At 34.1% G+C, this 19,579-nt stretch overlaps 1 non-coding gene and 1 pseudogene across 1 annotated transcript; one reads left to right on the top strand and one right to left on the bottom strand.

Moving 5' to 3' along the window:
* Positions 1-6,866: 6,866 nt before the first annotated feature.
* On the bottom strand, positions 6,867-6,970 carry LOC122238894. The gene has a single exon (XR_006218044.1). It is a non-coding gene; the product is annotated as a U6 spliceosomal RNA (small nuclear RNA).
* A 2,440-nt stretch (positions 6,971-9,410) lies between these two features.
* On the top strand, positions 9,411-17,392 carry LOC102964411 (annotated as a pseudogene).
* Positions 17,393-19,579: the final 2,187 nt, after the last annotated feature.

The following is a 19,579-nucleotide window of genomic DNA, read 5'->3' as shown; positions in this document are numbered from 1 at the left end:
ATTATTTCTAGTGGTATTTTTTGTAGGTTAGTTAAGATTTTCTAAATGTGAAATTTTTATTCTGTTCCAATTCTTACTTCTTTCATTTCTTTTGGTGCCTTATTGTATTGTCTGGGATGATTATACGGCACACAACAATATTACATTCTATCTATATTTCTGTCTTCTTCAGTATTCCATGTAGCATACAAAATATTTTCTCATGTTTGTGGACTGCTGATCTCTACTCTGATCCCACATATTTCCTTATTGTTTACTATTTTTACTTCTTAATTGATTCTATTTTTTCATTTATTTTATTTTTATATTTGAGAGAGAGGGAGAGAATATGAGTGGGAGAATGTGATGGAAAGAGGGAAGGGGGAGAGAGAGAGAGAAAGAGAGAGAGAGAGAAAGAGAGAGAGAAAGAGAGAGAGAGAGAGAGAGAGAGAATTGTAAGCAGGCTCCATGCTCAGTGTGGACCCTGATGCAAGTCTGGATCCCACGATCTTGGGATCATGACCTGAGCCAAAATCAAGAGTTGGATGCTCAATTCACTGAGCCACCCAGGCATCCCTTTACTTCTTATTTTAAAGACAATGTTTAAAATTAAGGGAGATTTGAACTGTCAAATTTTATTGTGGTACTTACTATAAACCCTCTACACTCAGGTCTCATCTCCTACCACTTTCCTCCTTGTTCTACTTCCACAGTGAATTTGTTGGTGGTCTAAACATGCCATGTACTCTCCCAGTCCTGTCTTCACCTTTGCTGTTCTTTCTGCATGGGGCACTCTTACCCTAAATAGCCATACAGCACATTCCCTTGCTTCTTTCTGGTCATGTTTCCTGCTCATGTTTCCTTATCAGTGAAATCTACCCTGACTACTCTATATAAACATAGCAATCACTTTCCAGAGGCTCACTTAGACCCCTGACATTCCTGGTTTTTCTCAATGCCATTTATTAACATTTAGTATATTGTTACATTTATTTTCTCTCCATGTTAGATTTGAGCATCATAATAGGGACAATATATATTTTGTTCATTGTGGCATCCTCATCAAGTATAATAGTGTCTGACAAATCATGGATACTCAATAAATATTTTGTGGAGGAATGAACAAATGAATAATGTATCTATCATTTCAATGAGAACTCAAAATACATTTTGTGTATTTCTTCAATATATTAACAGGTGCTAGTTATGGTCAATGCAATGGCAAGATAATTTTAGGATTTATAGAACCATTTTTGAAAATACAATATTTTGAACATTAAACATGTACAGAAAGTATATAAAGAAAATGAGGCATAGAACACTTATTTTAAAAAGTGGAACTGATATCATGTATTTCATGAGTTGGTAGAGGAAAAGATAAAAGAAATAAGTTATTTCTCAAGTCCTTTATGAAACTCAAAGCCATTGCTTTCTATGGGTCAGGTTTTGACATATAAGAAAGCGTATTCCATATTTTCCAATACTACAGGAAATTTTTTATACCTTATCTAGGCCAGAAGAAAGGAAAAAACTCACTTAATTCTTTCAGTGAGTAACTGAATATGATACACCCCACTTTCATTTTTACAACTCAGTTTAATTTAGATACCATAAAAGGACCAGATACTTTAAGCTATCGAAGTGATTACATGGTCATCGCAGTGGTGGAGTAATTACAGAGAAATACAAATAGGTTTAAAGGAGATAGCATTGCTGCATGGGGATGGATCTACTCAGCAGAAGACGGTACATTTCTGGTCAGATTTGCACTTTTTAACTTTTTAAACTTTTTTTAATGTTTATTTTTGAGAAGGGGGGTGACAGAGCACGAGAGGGGGAGGGACAGTGAGAGAGGGAGACACAGAATCCCACGCAAGCTCCAGGCTCTGAGCTGTCAGCACAAAGCCCTATACCGAGCTTAAAGCCACAAGCCTTGAGATCATGACCTGAGCCAAAGTCAGATGCTTAATGACTGAGCTACCCAGGCACCCCTTTGGAGGTCCCCCAAGGTTTTTACAAGATCACACAGTTGCTGCATGCTGTGTGGCAAATTCCCTCCAAGCTCCAGGATGAGTTCTGGCTGTATCATTTCTCGTTTATCATTATTTTAGAACTGACATAGAACTGACATGTAGATTTTTAAGTCTATGTAATACTTTTTAACTAAAATGTTAACAATAGTAGGAACTTATCAACAAGGACACATATTTTTCCCTGGGCATGGGAAGAGAGGGTGGTCCAAGAAAATCTACTTCCAAGTAAAACATGTAAACCTATAAGGAAAAAGACACTGCAACGATGTACCAATAGTAAGGTCTATGCATATATGTTTGCCCAGGTAAATATTAAAATAAGACATGTTAAATAGATAAAAGTAGAAAACAAGATTTTATTTCATTTTGATTTATATTGCAAAGAGAATGAACCATATTAAAAGAAAAAGAAGCAAAATAAAAGCAGGCATGAAATTTCTTACCACTGTTATTACACTGTTTCTGGTTAGGAAAAAAAATACATGTATACATGTATACACACATGCACACACACACACACATATTCACCAACATACAGAAGGTAAGAAAATATAACAGAAGGTAAATTATTCTTTCCAAAAACTGAGGTATTAATTTACCAACATGGAGAATTTACTTATCATTTTCAAATATAATTATAGCTTTTTTCTAGAGTTAGCCCTACATGCTCTTGCTCAGTGTTGCCTAAACTAACATTATTCATCACTTTTCTGGGTAATAATATTTCTACGATAACTATGGACCTAGAGTACTTTTTACAGGCTTTTGTCTCATTTTTGATAGTGTTCATTGAGAAGTTCTAGTCAATCCTATGTTAGAACTGAGTAAAAACTAACTAAAATTGAAAATAAAAGTAAAATTTCAGAATGACAACTGTCTGGTTTTCAAGATATAAATATTTTCAGGGATCTTCAGGAAACATATTTTTCTTAAAAACACCTGTATGAGATTATCTAGTATAAAAAATATTAATACAGGTTTATGTAAAGAAATGTATTTTGTCTTTATAAAGGAACCAAAGGTCTTTGAAATAATTATTATATTCTTAAACCCCAATAGTATATTTTTATGATTAACAATTTTTATGAACTATTTAAAACCAGGGAGATTAGAAAAATAGAAATAAATCTCAATGAACAAGTTGGTAAACAAAGAAGCAGAAATATAAAAGTCAACATTAGCATTTCTGGATAGATATATTAAGATCTTTTATTCTTTTACTCAATTTGTTTAAATATTTTCATGCTAAAAAGTCAGAGTGATTCGTATTAAAATTTTGTAGCAGAGTTTGTCTTCCACAAGCATGGGCTAAAAAATCACCTAAACCATAGAGAGCAACCAGAGTTGACAATGAAATTAGATTTTGTAAATGAACTATGACATGTTCATCTTTGATAATCTAGATTTAAATTTCAAGGAGCAAACTCATCTGCCCAATACGGTAGGCATATTAATGGCCTCTCAGATATGTCCACAATCAAATCCCTGGAACCTGTGAATGTTACCTTACACAGCAAAGGAAGAATAAGTTAGCAGATAGAATTAAGGGTGTTAATCAACTGCTTAACACAAGGAGATTATCCTGGTGGGTCCAATGTAATTAAGGGTCTTCAATGTGAAAAAGGGAGGCAGAACTTTCAGTGCTTGAGTGATGCTAAATGAGAAAGATTCCACCAGATATTATTGACTTTAATGCTGGAAAGAGATCAGAATTCAAAGGTAGGTGAGCAGCCTCTAAAACCTGGAGAATACAAGGAATTGGATTCTTTCCTAGATTTGCTACAAAGAAATGCAGTCTTCCTGACACCTGGATGTTAGCCCCATTAGACAGACCCATATAAGACTTCTAATCTACAGAACCATAAGATAATAAGGATACTATAGGGGTGCCTACATGGCTCAGCTGGTTAAAGTCTGACTTTGGCCCAGGTCATGATCTCACAGTTCGTGAGTTCAAGCCCCACACCAGGCTCTCTGCTGTCAACATGGATCCGCTTCAATTCTCTGTCCCCCTCTCTCTCAGCCCCTGACCATCTTGTGCTCTCTCTCTCTCTCAAAAATCAATAAACATATACAATTAATTTCAAAAAAAGGATAAAATATTTTTGTTACTGAGTTTATGATAACTTGTTACAGTGGAAATAAGAAACTAATGCATTTATCAAAAACAGATATTAAAGAAAAGAAAATATTTACAGGACATCTGCATTCATCAGTCAGTTAAGCATCTGACCTTGGGTTTTGCCTCAGGTCATGATCTCGTCACCATGAGGTTGAGCCCCACATCAGGCTCCAAGGAGATAGCTGGGGGCCTGCTTGGGATTGTCTCTCTCCCTCTCTCTCTGTTCTTCCCTTGCATGCTCTCTCTCTCTCAAAATAAATTTTAAAAAAATGTTTGCTATGAGCTAAATTTATATTCTAATTTTATTTTTGTATAAAATAATATATAAAATATAAGACTTAAATAAAATATAAGACTATTATGTATTTTTTAAAACTTTTTTTTAATGTTTATTTATTTTCAAGAAAGAGAGAGAGAGGAGAGAGAAAGCATGAGCAGGGGAGGGGAAGAAAGAGAGGGAGACACAGAATCCGAAGCAGGCTCCAGGCTCTGAGCTGTCAGCACAGAGCCTGATGTGGGGCTTGAACCCAGGAACCATGAGATCATGACATGAGCCACAGTTAGAAGTTTAACCAACTGAGCCACCCAGGCACCCCCCAAATATATTTTTATATTCAGTCATGTTTTAAGACTCTCACCTCCTTTATCAGACCTTTCCTGAAAAACTCAAGATAAACCTAGTGTTTCACATTTTCTAGGTTTACATGAAATTAAAAAGAAAATTTATAAGTGTAATACATAACATTTGCATAATCAGTCACATAAGTCTTAAGTGAATATTCAATGAATCCTTAAATTTTGAATCATTTAGAGCATTAGCTGTTTTTTAGAACCTCAACTACATTTATAATATCATCAGAAATCTCAGAAGCCTTTTACATTCTTTTTCCAGAAGATATTCTTGCCAAAGATAACTACTATGAATTTTAGTACCTTAGATTTGTTCTGATAGTTTTTGAACCTTATTTACATAAATAGAATCATATAGTATGTACTTTTTTTTTAACCTGGGATCTTTTACTCAATATTATAAGTATTAATCCTTCATATTGCTTCATGTAGTTCATTTTTTTTTGATTGTTGTATGTTATTTTGATATATGAATATACCACGATGCTGATGGAATTAAAGTTGTTAATCAATTAACTTTAACATAGAAAGATTATCCCGAATTATCCAGTGAGCCCAGGGTAATCACAGATGTTTAAATGTGGAAACAAACACATGCACATACACATGATCTATTGAGATCATTAATGAATCAAATCTTTAGATCATTTTGGGGAGAGTTGACATCTTCACAATATTGAGCTTTCTAATATGTGCCTTCTAATCTATGGAACTCTATAACCATACCTCCAATAATTTAGGCTTTTAATTTTTCTCATATATCTTTTATATGTTTGTGTGTGTGTGTGTGTGTGTGTGTGTGTGTGTGTGCTTACTGTTCAAAAGAAAACACAAAGACAAAAAAAAATTCATAGTCAGAGAAGACATGTTCCCTTAGATTTGTAGATATTTTTATTTGGATTTACAGTATTCTGTCAAATACCATTCCCTGAGGTAAAAAGAAAACTATAAATAAACTGCAATTCAATATATATATATATATATACATATATATACATATACATATACATATACATATACATATACATGTATATATGTATATATCTCAAGTGGCAAATTTACTCTTTTGTGATATCCTTCTTTAAATGTAAAGGGAAAACATTTTTATAGTGTAAATTAAATTTTCCCTCCTAGACTATCTCAAACATCTGCAATGTAAACTTTAGCTTCTATGCTTGAAATAGTTGCTTGACAAATAACATCAAGTTGTAAAATGTATTTTTATTTTATTAAATTATATGATGAAAAGGTAAACAGCATAAGTTTTTTGCTTTTTACTTCCTGTTTTTGTCTTTCTAGCTCAGTATATGTATATATATACTTTTATATGAACACTATGGTGACGATATTAATAGTCATTTCTGAACTGATCTTTCATTCTTAACAACATATTGTTTTCTTGGAGTTAATAATTCTTTTACTTCCGTTTACTTATTTTTTTTATCAATTACTATTTTTTCCTTGATTTGCTGCATCAGCTTTTCAAATGCATAGAAATATCTTACTTTTTTACAAATGCCTAATCTTATCAGATAATCTGTCCTTGCAAGGCCCACAGGTCTCCTGTTCTAATGTGCAACAGGAAGTAGATTTACAAGCCTGGGGCTAGGTTGTGGTCTGGGATTCCTCTCTACTATTCTCCCTTGTTGATTGCTTATTTCTTTTTGAAAGAAATGTCCTATTTTCTCTTAGTTTCATGCTTAATTTTCTGAATCAGAATCCTGCAGTTGATTCATAAGGAAGACTACATAGGATACTAGGATACAAAATTGACAGTCTTTTCACATCTTAAAAATATTTTTATTCATCTCTTGCTGTTAATTATTTGGACTAATATGTCAGTTTATGAAATACATTTCTTTTAGTCACTACATATTAAATACACTAAATGTATTTATTTTGCTTTTTGTTCCCCATTTTGGTCCCCTTGGGTCTTTTTGTGTTTTTTTTTTCTTGCTTATTTTCCATGTGTTTTTTTTTTTTTTTTTTTTTTTTTTTTGCTCTGTTATCTTTGAGCCCTTCTGCTACTTTTATTTCTAAATTTTAGTTACCATATTTTATTTTATTTATTTTTTATTTTTATTTTTTATTTTTTTGTTTGTTTTTATATGGAATACTTCACGAATTTGCGTGTCATCCTTGCACAGGGGCCATGCTAATCTCTGTAGCGTTCCAGTTTTAGTATATGCGCTGCTGAAGCGAGCACTAGTTACCATATTTTAAATCTTTCAAGGTGTTTCTTGTCCTCAAAACTTTAAAGATGGCTTTATTTTCTTGTTTTATGGAAACAATACATCTTATCTGTCTAAATACGGTCAGGATATTGTTTTGCTCTGCTTCCTGCACCAGCTTTCTTCCTTCTACATGTGTGGTTTGTCTCTTTATTTTAGTTTGTTCTTTATTCCTAAAGATCTATTTAAATGTTTGGTCTTTTTCAGCTCTCTTTGTTTAAGATAAGGCACTGAAAAGGTGATGGCGGTGTCTATGTGAAAGAGTACATGAAGGACATGTCTGTGACTTTACATGGGATCCAGTCTTCTCGTTTGGAGATTGTCATATCTCAGATATGATGTGATGGCCTTTTTCCTGGGGCAGTTGTTTTTCAAGATTTGGGGATGGGGACCATGAACTACCTATGTATGCCTACTTTTGTTAAGAACGTAAAATATATTTGGAAAATGATGCCAAAGTTTAATAGCTAAATTTGTACTATGTCATTAACTATAGCTTCAAACCTCATGTCCCATGCCTCTGAGTTTGGTGTCCTATGATGTCTGGAGTCCTTTGGTTCAATTTCCTCTGTGAGAAAAACTCACATTTTTTTATGGAGGACACAGAAGTTTAGGTATCTTGTTACTTGGTGTGTGATACTCTGTTTTCTTTAAGTTTGAAATACCTTAGGGATTCTATAAAGGATCTGATTTCTATGTTAGTTTCTCCTGTTTCCTGCTTAGATTGCAAATTCTTTGGGTCTCAAAAGTCAATATACATTCTTTTTTTCTAGTTTTTATCTTTCAATAACATTTTAAATATTTTATTCACTTTTTTCCTATCTCTAGTTCACTTTTACTCCTCTAATGCCAATTTATTAAGGCTTGGGAAAGAAGAACATATAAAATATGTAATATGTTTTTCTTGAGATTGCTCTCTTTCTAGTCACCTTAAAAAGAGATCTCAGCCATTATTCTGGCTTTAAAATTGTCAAATATGCAATTAACTCCAAAAACAGTCACTTTATTTATGACATCACCACTATCTCACAGCCTTCAATGTCTGTGGTATACCTGACATTTCACTGAATGGTGTATTGCCACTGCAAATGCCACTACCAGCTTTAACACAATTTATTAATTCTCCAGCTTCCCACTCCTGTTCATGTTTTTCCAGTTTGGGTTAATAATATCACCTTTGTCTTCGTTAACTACATAAAACATTATGTGGGAAATTTTGTTTTTACTCTTACCCCATAGTCATTGTGTTTTGTCAGCCTTCACTTCTGTTCTTATTGTTGCTATTTCGAAGATCTCTCATTTTATACCTCCTTGACTACTTAACCTTAGATTTAATGTCCTTGTTTATAAAATATAGAGAAGTGAGAAACAAAAGTAGTGAATATTCATTTACTGGTATACATTAGTATATGTTTTTTTACCCACAATCAAATTTAATGTTCACAATGTTCTTATAATGTAATTGTTCTTATTTTTAAACATTTTCAATGAAATATTACAAGGATATGATAAACTGAATTAAATGTATTAGTTTTAAGTATATACAGCTCAGTGAATATTTACTTATACACATACCCAGGGAAGTTCCCTTGTGCCCCTTCTTAGTCAGTCCTGACCCCCAAGCATCAAACATAACCATCATTATGACTTCAAACACTATTTAATAGTTTTATCTGTACTTAAACTTTGTATAAAAATCATAATACATGTACTATTTTGCGTAGAGCCTCTTCCACTGGAACATAATGTAAATTTTTCCATGTTTGTGTACTTTTTAGTAGTTTTATTTTTAAATTTCCTTGTTATAATTTATCTGTTCTGCTGTTGGATTGACATTTGAGTTGTTTTGATTTTTAAAATATAATGAGTAATATTACTATAAATACTTTGTACATGTGTTTTGTGAGACATAAGTAATATTTTAAGAATTTATCGAGAATGAGATTACTAACTTAAATGTATAGTTGTGATTATTGCTGCTGTCTTTAGATTGTGTCTGGAACCATCTAAAGCCTCAACTGCACTAGGTATTAAGAATGACTCAATCATAACAGACAGTTAATACTGTTTGTCAGTTGGGACTTATTTCAAACAAATCATTTACACATTACATTTGCTTCTATATGTTGTTTGAGATTCTCACAAAATGGACACTGGGATCTATGAGGGAATGCCCAAAATGAGCATTCCAGGATATCCAGCAGATTGTTGCAAAGGCTTCTGATGGCCAAGACTTGGAAGCCTCAAAACATCATATCTGCCAACTCAACTGTTCCAACCAGTTGCAAAGGCCAGGCCAATTCAAGAACAATGAAGATAAGGTTTGAATGCTAGGATTAGGAGACCGTCTTTGGAGACCAGCTACCAAATGTATAACGTTTTGTAAACACCCAGTTTTCCAAAAGAGTTACGCTAATGTATAGACGCTCCAAGCCCTCCACACCGTCGTTAATACTTGAAACTTACAGTACTTTTAATTGCAGCCATCTTGGTGAGTGTGTATAGGCATATAATTGAGATTTTAATTTGCATTTTCCTAATCAGTGTGTTACTGAGCAACTCTAAATCTGACCACTTGAATGTTCTCTGATGTAAAGTGTTTATTTAAATTGTGCCCATTTTTTATTATGATGTTTTATTTATTTTTTATTTGTAGAGATCTTTATCTATTTGAAGTACATATTCTATGTCAAATATACCTATCACTCACACCCTCTTATATGTATTTGTCTTTGCCATCTGAGTAATGTCGTCTATTTATGAAAAAGTTACTAATCACAATAAAATTCAAAATACTTTTTCTTTTATATTTAGTGTTTTATATTCTATTTAAGAAATTTCGTCTACACCAAGGTCATAACAATATTTTAGAAAGTTTAATTCTAGAAACATTATATTTTATGTTTTTTATTAAGGTCTATAATCCACTCAAATTATTTTTTCTATTTGAGTTGTAATAAAAGTTCATTACATTCCATACAAATATTTAACTGTTCCATGACTACTGAACGAAATATTCTTTCCTCTCCAAATTTCAGTGGCACTTTTGTCATAAATCCAGTGACTATATATGTTCGGTTCTATTTCTAAAGTTTCAATTATCTTTTTGTGGTCTGTCTATATGCTTTGCCTATGTTTTGTTATATTTTTTCCTAGGTACCTATGTTGGTGGTTTTTAAACCTCTAAGGAAAGTATATATGATAAAGTCTAAGTAATTTGCACCAAATTAATAGCTGGCAAGTGATAGAACAAGGAATTACACCCATCCCTGTTTGCCTAAACAGTTTGTGTTATCGATACCTCCTAATACAAATTTCTGTGATAATAATATCACTTTCACATAGAATTAGAGTGTAAATTAAACACAATAACAAAAGTGAACCCTCTTTACTAGCTGGAAAGCACTAAAACACCAAATAAATTATTAAAAGATAGATGTATTTTTTACTGGCTCAGAAGGCATCAGTTGTGAGTCCTGTCTATATTAGCTATATGGCATTGAGTAAGGTACTTACATTTTCTGTGACAGAGAATATCTGCCCTCAAACTATGCTTCTTAAATCCTTGCATAAAGTTAGACCGTACATTTTTCTAATATCCTTTGTAGGTACTTATGACTATGTGGTTAAATTTTGGTCAATGAAATATGGGCAGCAGCGATCTACAGCTCTTCCAGTTCTGTCTAGTAAAAAATTTCCATGCATTTTCATTCACCATCTACCTTGCCTAATGTGCTGGTTGGATATTAATACACAGGACAAATTCAGAAATCACAAGCTGAAAGAGCCTGAGCTTTCATCAGCCTGCATTCCAGGATGTCTATGTAAACCAGAAAACTTCCCCACATACTTGATTCTGTAAGCTTCTATCAGAAACACCATGAACAAGAAACAAATGTCTATCAAATCAACTCTTTCAGATTTCAAAGCTTACCTGTTTTATAGCATTCACTATATAATATTTTGCATTTGATCTGTGTAGTATTTTGCATTTAGTTTGGTACCCATATAAAATCGTTTTTAATATTTAAACAATGTAAAATTTACCCTAAATGTAAAATTTAGCAGTGGCAAAATAAAAAGAATAAAAAAGGAGGGAAACAAGCTGTTTTAATAAACAAGTAGTTGCTTATAGTAAATTTTAGATAAAATGCATGTTGAAAAATACTCCCTCATCTCTGTCTATTGCATTTTATTACACACTATAAATCCTAAAATTAATTAGAACTGCACAAATGATAAAAATAAAATTCCCAAACTACAAACATTTGTTTCAATGCCAACCAAGATACACTAATATGAAATTTTATAATGCACTTTCAAGTTGAAAATAGCTTCTCTGGTATTGGAGTTTTATATTGGGGCTCTTTTCTGGGATAAAAACTATATATTGTTTATAGTAGCATTCATGTGTAAAATGTAGTTCAGAAAATATTCTATAAACTTAATCAAGCATACAATTTTGCATTTTAAAATTACTGGTTCCTTTTTTTTTTTTTTTTACTTTGTGGCATGGTTAAACAGCTAAGTGTTCAAAAAGACTCAGGAAAGTAGCATATTAATTCTTGATTTATTTAAATCATTTTTCCTCTTTCTCTCCATCAGTATCAGAGTCATAAAAAATAAAAAGAAACACATAAGAAGTAGTTCTGTAGCTGTTACATCTCTCTCGTCAGGAGTACAACTGACTGTGGTGCCAGCATCCCAGCAGTCGCCTGGGGCTCTGTCAAAGATTTATCTGTTGAAGGATAAACCGTCTTTAATACATTGCTCTATTCATAATCTCTTAGATTTCTGTGATATTACATTATATTACAACTCCTACTTCAAAGATCTCAGAGTGCCTCACAGATGTCATATATTTCAATCTCAAACTCCCTCCAAGGTCAAATCTGCAAAAAATTATTTCTCCTTTTTTGTGACAGGATTTCTCTAAACATGCAGCAACCATAATGAAGTGTTCAGCACAACTTTCTACCTGTAATCACAATTATGCGGTGGAATATGCAAAAGTAAAAATAATCATAAGATAACTGAATTTTTAGTTGTAATAATTTTTCTGACTTAAATTATTTCATCATGATAATTAAAACAACTGATGAGAAAACTTTACAAAACCTTCATTATTCAGTTATATGCATACTTTAAAATTTATTCTTACAAAAATAGTGTTGCTAATTTTTTTTTTCAAAATGAGGCAGTATATTCTCATGGAAAATGAATTTGATTTGTTTTGAATTAAAATCACCTTTCTATTTTGATTCTTTTTATTTTTTAACGTTTATTTATTATTTTGAGAGAGAGACACACACACAGAATCCAAAGCAGGCTTCAGGCTCTGAGCCATCAGCACAGACCCCGACATGGGGTTCAAACTCACGAACTGTGAGATAATGACCGGAGCTTAAGTTGGACGATTAATGAACTGAGCCACCTAGGTGCCTCTCTATTTTGATTCTGACACTAATTAGCTATCTAATGTTACTATGAGAATCATCAATTAAATATTGAAAGTTTTGTGCACTCTGTTACTGAACCTAACCAAACCCAACTGATAAAATGGGAAATAGGAAAAAATATTTATGTATACATGTGTATATTTTTTATCTTAAAATTGCAGAAAACTAAGATCAGTATATAATAGCTACCACTTGATGAGCATCAACTAAGCATCAGAATGAATCAAATAAACTCTATTTACCAATAAAGATAAAAGTAATATTTTGTAGGTCAGGATATTGAGAATCAAGTGGGCTAAGTAACTTTTAAACTCATCTAGTAAGTGGATGAGCTTAAATGTGAATCAAAGTTACTAACCTTTAAATTTTGTGTGATACTGTAGTGACGTGCTATTTGGTGAATGTCTCATATAATTTAGGAGAGAAAGCCAGAAATATTTATAAAATCACCTTCAAACTAATGACATATATGTTGAAATGCCCACTATTCTCTACCAGCAGCAGTAGTCTTGGGCTTGAACAAATGTGCACACTCCTGGGACACAGTAGACCAGGTTTATTTAGTTTTAATGAAACATAGAGGACAGCCAATATGAGCACACACAACAGAATGGCAGATGTGTCCTGACTTTCAGGGCAGCTTCTGATTGTCTTCATTACTTGGCACTGAGACACACCTGATCAAGAGAGACGCAGCCAAGTGGATAAGGAACTCCTCAGTTTAGGGAATTGTCATCTCCAGCATCCCTTTAGGTCTTATCTGGGCACACAGCCTTCTAATAATGATATGACTAGCTCCTACTCTCTGGTTTAGCAACATTCCATCAGTTACTGGTTACTTGTCAATTCTACATCGTAAATTATCAATCTGAGCAGCCAGATGGCTACATGGCAACCTCAACAGGATTGTCATTTATTTTGTGTCTGATACATTCCTATATATTGCATGAGTAAGGAGTACAAGATGGATTATAAGGGAAAGTCAAATTCTCAGGCATTCTTGAGGTTAGAGGAAGACTACAGGACACTTGTTTAACCATTCATTTCAGATCCTATCAAGCTTATGCACCTGACTTAAGTGGAACTATATAAAGCCAATTCCTTTCTGCCAAAGGCTCCCATACATGCTGCTTCTAATTCTCTGTTGAGGTGTTAGTTTTCTCTTCACACAAAGTCTTTGCACATATATGTCTAATCTGCTCTTTTCGGGTTGGAAAATGTTCTAAGGGCAAAGATCTTGTGCAAAGGAAAAAAAAAAATTTAGAGACAAGGAAACTATGTTCTCGTCATACTATCCCCTGACATGAGGACATCAAGGAAATATGTTTAATTCCCTGATTCTTAATATCTGTATATTAGGTGGGATTGACTAGATGGTATCAAATCCCATTTACAAATCATGGGGCACCTGGAAGGCTCAGTTGGTTAAGCGTCCGACTTCGGCTCAAGTCATGGTCTCACAGTTCATGAGTTCCAGCCCCACAGCTGGCTCTCATTGCAGAGCCTGCTTCAGATCCTCTGTCTTCTTCTCTCTCTCTCCTCCCCCCTCAAAAATCAATAAATAAACGTTTTAAAAAACTATTTACAAATCAAATATTCTTTATTTCTGTGAGTCTAGCAAAACACTTAAGTTGGGTAGGAGATTTGGGATGCTTTCTATATAGCAGTATGCATTTTTGTTGCTGATGGCAGAAAGAGAAACTTAGGGACCAAGAAAGGCAGCTTGCTTATATTTTAATTTTCTATTATGTTTATTCTCAGATGATTGCACATCGCTGCCCATTGCCATGTAACTTGCAGGGCTTTCCTATGGAAGGAGCGTACTTCCTGTTCTTGTCAGGCTTGGTCATGAGAATTTGTTTGGCGTAAGAATTTGAGTAGAAGTGACATATGACAGTTTTGAGGAGAACCTTTAACACTCATTACATGTTTCAGTAGCTTACTTGAACGTTTCCATCTGTTCCAAAGCCAGCATGCCTCAATAGTGTCGATCCCATTGAAAACACATAGCACTAAAGCTCAGCAAACTTGCAGTCTAAATGTAATGAGAGAAAATATATCTTTGTTTGAAAGCCACTGATAATAAAGTCATCAATTCCAGATGATTCAATAAACAATCTCAAAAACCAGACTTCTACATAGCAATATCTCAATACCTTCCATCTCAAAAGTGACTCATGTATGTATCTCATTTTGCAGACATTTGTAAACCTATGTAATTTAACTTCCCCAGAATATTTGTGTGCATGTAATCTGAACATAATAAAGCAATTCATCCTGGCATAAAGTAAACATAAAGTAAAGAACATAAAGTAAAATATTATTTGATATTTTAATGCATCAGATGAAAGTAAGATGCATCAGCTGACTGTAATTAAATTTATACTACTTATCTATTTGCATTTGGTGATTATCAAAATACCACATACTAAATTGTTAAAATTGGATGGTTTAAATAAACAAACTCATTTGGCAATCTCTTTACTTCACAAACTCCCTAATAACATCCCCCAAAATTGTAATTAGCATTGTTAGTGCCAATGGTTCATCAGAATTGATTAGTAATAGATTGTAATAAAGGAATAAATGATATATTGAGTGTTTAATCAATTTCAGAAATCTTTCTATGACTTTAAACCTTACTCAGATACAATATAGAAAGTAACATTGAGTAAATATTAGCTTACTTTACTTTCAAAATCATTAAATCATTTATTTAATGATTTTGAAATCATTTAAAATTCATTTTCAGATATTTTTTCTGGATTGGTTAGAAAAATATACGTTCAAGATACTATATGCAATAAGTATTAAAAATATAGATATAACCATTTTATTTATTCACCTTATATAAAAAGAATTAATAAAAGAAACATTGAAATATTGCTAATTAGGCTGGTTTTAGGATTCCCTCCACAGTGTAGGGCAAGGTAGCCCAGCACCCCCACACTTTGCTGCCTCCAGCCTTAGACTGTCCTGCAAGCTGAGCCCTGGGCCCACCGCTTCTTGCCTCAGCTCCCAGCCTCTAAGTGGTGGCAGGAGACAAAGCTGTAGATAAAACTTGCCTACTGTTCAGTTAATTACACAACCAGCGTATTTCCTAGAGAATATATCCTCGCTGTCTTTTACAACTACTCAGCTAGTGTATGGTAGATGGAACACCGGTGAAATCTGAGTTTGTGGGATACAGGTGGACAAGTAGATTATGACCGATTATGTCCCCGATCCTGTCTGCAAAGAGATGAATTCTTAATTTGTTTTTGTGAGTCCTGCATCATGTGAAAATGTTCAAGCAAAGTGGTACCCTGAACTGCGACACCACTGACCCAACACCCACATCATCCTGGTGGGGACTAAACCTGATCTCAGGGACAACAAAGACATGATTGAGAAACTAAAGGAGAAGAAGCTGATTCCCATCACCTACCCGTAGGAAGTGACCATGGCTAGGGAGATGATGTTGTAAAATACCTGGAGTGCTCAGTTTTCACACCTGTGAGGCCTCAAGATAGGGTTTGGTGAAGCTATTCTGGCAGTTCTTTGCCCCTCTCCTGTCAAGAAAGAGGAAGAGAAAATGCCTACTGTTAGAAATGTCTGGCCCTTCTCCTGCTCTGTCCTCCTTGGAACCTTTTTACACTTTGCTCAAAGACAGTGGAGCTTTCCCACCCAATGCCAAGTTTTTGTTGTAGTTTAGTTTTTCTATAAAATCATTTTGAACCAATCAGTAATTTTTAGGTTTTCTTTAAAGTGTAAGACTTTACACTTTCACATTACATTAAAATTTAGCCCTAAAATGGCAAACTTCCTTAAAGCCTTATTTTTCAAAAGCCCTTATTCTTGCTCAGATTGAGAGCTGACAAAACACCTTGTGAAATAAATTGCATTGTTGTGCTGAGAACACTAAGCACTAAACCATTAAAGACCTCTTTGTCTTTAATATTTTTATTTATTTTTGAGACAGAGAGAGACAGAGCATGAGCACTGGAGGGGCAGAGAGAGAGGGAGACACAGAATCCAAAGCAAGCTCCAGGCTCTGGGCTGTCAGCACAGAACCTGATGCAGGACTCGATCACATGGACTGTGAGATCATGACCTGAGCTGAAGTTGGACTTTTAACCAACTGAGCCACCCAGGAGCCCCATGACCTCTTTGTCTTTAAGAAGAGACTGCAGAATCTAAAGCTTGGAAATGCAGACACTTCCTAACTAGTTTCTGATAAGAAAGTTTAGAGCCTCCTTCACGAAATGTTACCATTTAATGCACCCATAATTTATCAGACTGTGTCCACTCCCTAACACTTACTGTAGGTCATAATGGAATGAGTGTAATGACTCAACTCTTTAGATCAATCTTTTTGATTTTGCAGTGAGATTTAAAACAAACAAACGAATAAACAAAAACTTTAGTGTATTTGTTTTTGCTGATATTTTGAACAGACCTCACTCCTGCGTCCCTCTGATGAAGTATCTGCTCTAGCCACGCGCACGGGGTGGAGTGGGCTTGGCACCTGATGTGATCAAAGAATAAAGACAATATTTTGACAAAATCTGGAGATTATTTACACTATAATTCATCAAAATGTGTAATAATTAAAATGTGTAAATGTTTCGCCAGTAAATTTTTAAAAGGTTAATCTCTGTCAAATGCAGTAAATGAAAAAAGGTAGGTATTATCATTAAGTGTTTTAAGCTTTCGGTTTTTCAGTAAAGTTGCTAATCAGCTAATCTTAAAATGGAGGTTATCTGGAGTTATTTTTGTGGACCCATTGTAATCACAGGGTCCTTAAAAGTAGAAGCAGGAATCCGAAGGGAAAACCAGAAATGCCAGCATGAAGACTGGCACAACACGGCAAACTTTGATGATGAAAGTAGGGGCCATGTGTCAAGGAAAATGGAACCACTAGGACAAACAAACAAGAGACAAAGAAATGGATACTAGAGTCTCACTCCAGAAAGGAGTGCACCATAACAATGCCTTAATGTTAGCCTGTGAGATCTATATCAGACTTCTGATCTACAGAACTGTAACATTTGTGGTGTTTTAAGTCACTAAATTTGGTATAACTTATCACAGTGGCTATAGAACGTTAATACATCTATCCAATACATCTCATTGCAGTCTTGAGCAGTATGAAATTTTATTATATTCAAATTATATTGATAATAAAAATAGAAAAAGAAGAAGAAAATGGAAAAAACTAAGAAACAAAATTGAGATTATTTACATCCTATCTGTAAAAGGCGTCTCCCTCTTCACATTGTGTCATAGACTCTAAGGATAAAGTTCTTTTGGCTAGCAAAAGAGCGGACACAGGATTAAAACAAGAGATGGCTAATGTCCAGGAAAAAGACAAGAGCCTCAGATAAGGGTCCTTGCCCCATATTTATTCAGATCAGAAGGCTTACAAACGTGATGGGCGTGCACAAAGAGACAAAGAAAGTGTGAACATTAACTTGGGGACATGAGGGGGGAAAGGGGGTTTTGAAGATATACAGTGTTTGGGGTTTGGGTCAATATAAAACAAAAGCTGGGTACCAGGCAGATGGGTAGATGGTTGTTAACAGCAGACAGGAGGCGCCATGCCTGTTTATCTTTGCTAGCCTAGGGGTTGAGACAGATGGGGGAAATAACCTCAGGGTTAATAAGACACCTTTTCTTTTGTTAACCATCTCCACCCCAGGCTGCTTTGCCTACAGTTCAGCAGTCCATAGTCCAGTTCACCAGTTTACCTAACTTGGCCCTATTCTCCTATGAAAGCAGCTTTCTGCAATGGTACTAAATTGGGGGTGCTTTCACCCTGAATATCTAATCTTGTTATTCCTATGTATTGGACACTTTTGTGCCATTTCTATTTCAGGCCTTTGCCTCTCTCTCTCTTTTGGGGGGCTCTGTACCCCTTCCCTATTTTGGGGTACCTTTGCACCTCCCTATCCCTGGCACTTTTGTGCCTCCCTATTCTCAGAATGTCTTTACAACCCCCTATTCTTGGAGTGCCAATCTGTTTTACCCAAACTCGGGTGTGAGCATTTTATGACTGTAATTTCTTTATGCCTTGTTAACCCATTGGTGTAAGCCCAGAGGATTCCTAAACTTATCCACCACAACATTGTTATAACTAGATATAGTCACCTACATTTTGCAAATTACAATAAATGTAACTGGTATAATTTAAGCAACCTTCTAAATTCCAATTCATTCAGTAAACTGCTAGCAAATTACTTTTTTAAAACCCTTTTTATTTTATTATTTCCTTCTTTCTCAGAAATATTTGCTAGCATTACATTAGCTAAGGAATAAAATACCTATGCTTTAATATGGTACTTTATACATCTAACATCTGGAGTTAGCTTTTTAATATCTCTTCTAGTATTCTGACAAGAGAATTTTCTGTTCTGGTTGTTCTGGTATACACTTATCCAGGTGTTATTTTTTTGTTTTGTTTTGTTTTGTTTTTTAAACTTTCATATTAGGTTACTTTTTCTAACTTTGTACCTCTATACAAATCTACTACTGTTTATGGAAAATTTTTGAATTTCTGATGGCCATTCATTGACTTATTCAACAAACACATATCCATATAGTAGTATAGATATATGATAGTGTGTATCTATAAATAGTATGTCTATAGTATAGCTCTATATCTACATATATAGTACAAATACATAGATAGCAGTAACATAAAGAATCATTTGTTGTGAGGAAAAGACAGAGATCAGGAGACTGGTTTTGAGGCTAACCTTTTTCCAAAGAAAGGAAAATGCATAAAGATTCATACTTATTTACTACTGCATTTTTAAGTAGTGATGAATGTACCTAATGTGTTTAGATATCTGCAACATATGTATTATTATATCAAAATACCTATGATTTCTATTGGTGACGAAGCATTAGGTTGTAATCATATTACTGTAAGTTGTAATCATCATAATGGAAAGAGTGCTAAATTTTTGTTAGAGATTGGTGAAAATGAAAACATAATATTTCCCATCCATGTTCAGGGATCTTTTGAGTTAGATCTACAGATCTCAGTTTAAGGACCCTGTGGTCCAGGCTTAGATCCAATGATCCAGGATTATCTTTCCATAAATGCCTTTCCTTAAAGTGCAAGTCATAATTTTGTGATTC

Source organism: Panthera tigris, chromosome B2 (genome assembly GCF_018350195.1).
Source record: "Panthera tigris isolate Pti1 chromosome B2, P.tigris_Pti1_mat1.1, whole genome shotgun sequence".
In the NCBI taxonomy this organism is placed as follows: Eukaryota; Metazoa; Chordata; class Mammalia; order Carnivora; family Felidae; genus Panthera; species Panthera tigris.
Note: the sequence above shows the minus strand (reverse complement) of the source record. Positions and strands in the feature narration are given on the sequence as shown.